A 4,993-nucleotide genomic window follows, 5' to 3' on the forward strand; every position below is an offset into this window, starting at 1 on the left:
CCAGAATCTTACTGCACTTCATAGTTGCAAGATCAAAATAAAGTCAAGAAAAGATAATGAGGATTTCCAGTTAATTCTACCACTTTTTCTGCATCTTGTAATGAGGTACATTTATTGTAATAATATGTTATCACCCCACAGCATTTTTGGCGAAAGAAAGTAGTTATTGAGTTGAGACAGTGATCTACAATTTGCTGAATCACACATTTCTTCCCTGGAGGCCACTGTAAAAAGGAACTAATTCTGCAGTCTCCTCTTTTGCTTTTCCATGGGAACTGATTATTTCAAATGGTACCACTCACACTGAATGCTTTTTATATTTTGTTTGCCTCTGTTAATTTGGAGATTTGGCAGTCGTGTTGTTGCTCAGCTAGTGACGCCAAATTAACTGCACTAGTAATTTTCATTCGAATGATCACACCTTTGTAGAATCTTGTTCGGCGGTGGAAATGTTAGGGATGGATCGATAGAAGTTTCCACTCTGAAGGAAATATTACCACAACAATGACAAATGATCCTAGTACCCACTTTCCCACTGAACATTCTTTCTATTAATGTTTTATCTGGATCTCGACATTCTATATGAGGTTCACTGTTTGAATATTTCAGTCCATGAAAAATTCCTAACTAATCATCTTTTCTTCATGTAGGCTGTCCAATAGATATTTTAAGTACTCTGAACAGTCCTGTTGTGCCCCTTGATTAAACCATGGAGGAGATGAAGCTTTCAAGAAGCTACTGAGAGAAATGGCAGGTCTCTGGCTATGTTCCAGGAAAGCAAATAACCATTGAAATTTTATCATTACTGACTGTGAATCCCTCTCCTTGAGTAGCATAACAGTATGACTGAAGTCTGAAGCCACGAAAAGGACCTAAATGACACAGTTCATGTAGCAGATATTGCCAAGATACGCCAGTCCTGTCTTTATTTGATTTTGCAGCAAGTCTTGAGTACAAAGATTCCAATATATTTTGTGTGACATCCAGACATTTTAATTGAGCAGCTGCTTTATCTTTCCCTCATTTGGAATTGGAAAATTCTTTATTGCTTGTATGACATGTTTATATAGGTCACGGAAGCCTGAAAACTGGAATTTAGATAGGTGTTGCTGACAGCTTATAGCAAAATTGGACTCTTCTTTAGAAAGTGACATCATTAATTTTGAATGTGGGGAACAAGCACATGGAATGCTTCCGATGAAAGTTGGAGACTTAAAAGCATATATTTCAGCACAAGTGCTCCTGCACTTACAACTGGGAACAGAAGCTTGAGAACAGCTGTTCAATTTTTGAAAGCGTGACTTCAATCAAGATGCTGAACCTTCTCAGGACTTGAGCACATAGAATGGTAGTTCACACAGAACTTGAACCCAGGCAATGAGTGCTGCTCCTGAATAACATTAAACAGAACATAAAACACAGGAAACTCATGTGGGTCAAAATTAAAAACTAATTTCTTCATAACAAGGAGAATAAGGAAATTGTATTCACATAGTGAGCATCAGAAAAACCACGGTGACAGCTTAATGATAAAAGTAGTCATTAAGAAACTCCAAAAACTCAAATAAATGACATCTTACACCACCAAGTTCAGGAACCTTTATTACCCTACAACCATCAAGATCCTGAACCGCTATGGACAACTTCATTCACCACTACTCTAAACAGATTCTACATCCTACAGGCTCACTTTCAAGAACTCTTTACAACTTCTGTTTTCAGTGTTTTCATTTGCCCAGATCGTCTTCTTTTGCACACTGGTTGCTTGTCAGTCTTTGTCTGTTTTGTAAAATTCTATTTTCCCTGTAAATGTCTGCGAGGAAATGAACCTCAAGGTAGCATATGTGCACTTTGATGATAAATTTACCATATTTCAAACTTTGAGCTTTGGTGTCCAGGTGGAAGGAGAGATTAAAAGAAATTGTCTGTTATCTAGCATTCAGGCTTGGGGAAATCATGTTCAAAGAGTTATAATATGACAACAATTAGTTTTCAACACAAGGAGGAATCTATGTATACATCGAGAACCAACAATAGGTAAACAGAGCAAGAAGAAAACTGCAGATGTGCTAGTCCAATAAAGCAACATTAACACCCTGGCATCTGGTTACAAACAGAACAATTAATGGAAAAATACATCTACTCTAAGTGCTCATCAAAAAGACACAGGAATATAATATAATTGAACTTTCCACAGTTTAAGGTTTCACAATCATCAACACGTTGGATTAGCCATAGAAATCTAATTTAGCTACTGGCTGCATTTTAGTAATTTCATAAAGAAGAGTCCATATATACTACTGGGAGGTTTTTTTTCCATTGAATAGGGCTGGATTCCACAATATAAAGCAAATTTGATTATGTTCGTAGCAATATCATCAGACATCTCAAGTTACATGGGCCTGTCCCTTCAACTTGTCATCAAAAGCATATTGGTTTAACTTCAATTCACCTCTTAGAACTCACGTTTCCCTTAAACTGATAAATGGCATTGCATTCCTAGTTCTAAGATGACTGATCATAAATGGAAGTTAATGCAATAACAGTTAAGATTCCCAGAATATGAATTAGACCCAAAGTTCTTCAATATATCAATCCCAGGAAATGCAAAGAACCAAGTTAATGAATTGGATTTCTTGATCTATGTGGTTCATTCCTATACATGTTTATGCCTGTTTTCTTAATAATTATGCACTTCTTTTTAGAAGCTAGTTTTGGATATTACTGAATTTCCCTTTTAATCTTCAGAGAATGTGCACTGAACTCAAGCTGGACAGGACTGCTAATGTACTCAGAATATGTGTTAGTGCCCTATCTCCCAATGTGCACAATAATTGACACCTACAGACGAATGCTATCAAAATAACCTGATCTTTTCACCAAAGCCATCAGGCACATGTTGTGATCACTCAGCACATCTAAAGTCCACTTAGGATGGATTAGAATGGTAGAGTTAAAACACAAGTGTTTGGAGGGTAACAATATAAAGTAACACTGTCTGTTTATTATGTGAGAAATATGACCAAGAATGGTAGAAAAATACATTTATTTGTTCTGATCTGGTCTGAGCACAATCACAGAGAGAGGGTTTGTTTTTTTTTTCCTAAAGAGGAATGCAAAATGAATGGTAAAGGGTTAAAAGCGACTAAAACGTTGGGGTTGTGGAGTTGTTTTTAGCATGTTCAGGGGGTGTGCATTCAAACTGGCTGCATCACCCTCTGGTATTGGTGGGTGGTGGGTGTTGCTACTGCATAGGATTGAAGTAAGCTGCAAGAGTTGTAAACACTAGCCTCTATCATATCCAGGATATCTTCAAGAAGCGATGCCACAAAAAAGCAGTGACCGTCATTAAGGACCTTCATCGCCGGTCATGCCTTGTTCTCATTGCTACCTTCAAGAAAGAGGTATAGAAGCCTAAAGGTACACACTCAGTGATCCAGGAACAGCTTCTTCCCCTCTGCTATCTGATTTCTGAATGGACATTGAACCCATGTACCTCACTACATTTTTATTTGTATTTTTGCACTACTTATTTAATTTAACTAATTAATAAATATATACTTACTATAATTCAAGTTTTTTTTTCCATTATTATGTATTGCATTGTACTGCTGCTGCAAAGTCAACAAATGTCATAACATATGCCAGTGATATTAAACCTGATTCTGATCTTGATTCTGAAAGTACAGAGGAGCTTCAGAGGAAATGTTAGATTTTTTAAGAAATATGAGACAGTCATTTAAATGGGCAAGACATATATGTTTACAATCTAGTGTGGGCAAGTGTGATTCGTGAAGATGTGCAAAATGGTCAGCATAGAGGTAGTGGGCTGAATTGCTCATTTCCATGCTGTATGACTCCCTATTAAGGAGTTATTGAACCATTAATTGGATTTTGACTGAAAGTTCTCATAGCATAAATACAAATGAAAAAAAATGTCAATCATTAATGTCATGGCAACAAGGTGTAGCCAGTGTACAATACCAAAGTTCAGTGTGCATCTGCTTCCATGAATAAAAATGCAATATGTTTTGGCCCCCATGTTATTAATAAGAAACTTCAATAATTGGAAAAGACACATCATGCATCAATAAAACTACAACTGGAAAAGGACAGGGAATCGCAGTTCTCAGTTGGGAATTTTTGGCTTACCTAATTGCTGGTAATGATCGAAGCTTTTTGTTGGGAAATCCTGTCTTAAGTGAAGAGGGCTGATGTTGGCAATCATGATTTTTCTACAACTTTTTTGATATTGAGATTTAGGCTAATGGCTGGGCACAGATACAATTATTTCTTTCCCTGGTTTAAATATAAGTGAATTCATAAAGTACAGCATTTGTATTCTGAGTTTTCTTCCAATCCTGGCCTTCTTACCTATGTAAAGCTGCCTGTAAATTTCTTGCTGAACAAAAATCTTTCACATAATATCCACTCAGAAAGACTGTCCTAGCATCGATGTTGGTGAGTTGACATTGCAGACAGTTTTGAAGCTGGGACCCAACGTAAATCTCACTCTCAATAAAGCCATAGAAAAGTGATGATTACTGACATCAGTCCTCTTCACTTAAATTAGGATTTCCCAACAAAAACTTCCAACATTGCCAAAAATTAGTAATATCAAAAATTTTCAAATGAGATTCTGCTTCCTTTGTAAAAGTTTCGCAAAGGAGCAGTCAGTGGTCTAATGAAAGACATAAATCAGAGTCCTCTTGAATGCTTTGCAAAATTTATTCAAAAATATTTCTTGTAGATGTATCTCTGCTTCATTTATATGTTCTTTGCCCATTGCACCGCCAAGCTTATGAATCAGTCAATAACTTAAAAGGAGGTGAACTTTCATGAATGCTTTATTTCCTGAGATCATGAAATGCTCAATTTATGAAATATGTGTATGATGACTGTGGGAGGCCTCACTTCAAAATTGACTGCAACTAGGAGAGATTCGTAAGAAACTCAAAGCAATAAATCTTGCTTCAAGTAAAAGTGAACTGGA

General features: G+C 36.5%; 1 pseudogene; it reads right to left on the minus strand.

Moving 5' to 3' along the window:
- Window positions 1–393: 393 nt before the first annotated feature.
- LOC134345956 (ubiquitin carboxyl-terminal hydrolase 35-like) lies at window positions 394–4,228 on the minus strand (annotated as a pseudogene).
- Between the last annotated feature and the right edge of the window lie 765 nt (window positions 4,229–4,993).

Source organism: Mobula hypostoma, chromosome 4 (genome assembly GCF_963921235.1).
Source record: "Mobula hypostoma chromosome 4, sMobHyp1.1, whole genome shotgun sequence".
Lineage (NCBI taxonomy): Eukaryota > Metazoa > Chordata > Chondrichthyes > Myliobatiformes > Myliobatidae > Mobula > Mobula hypostoma.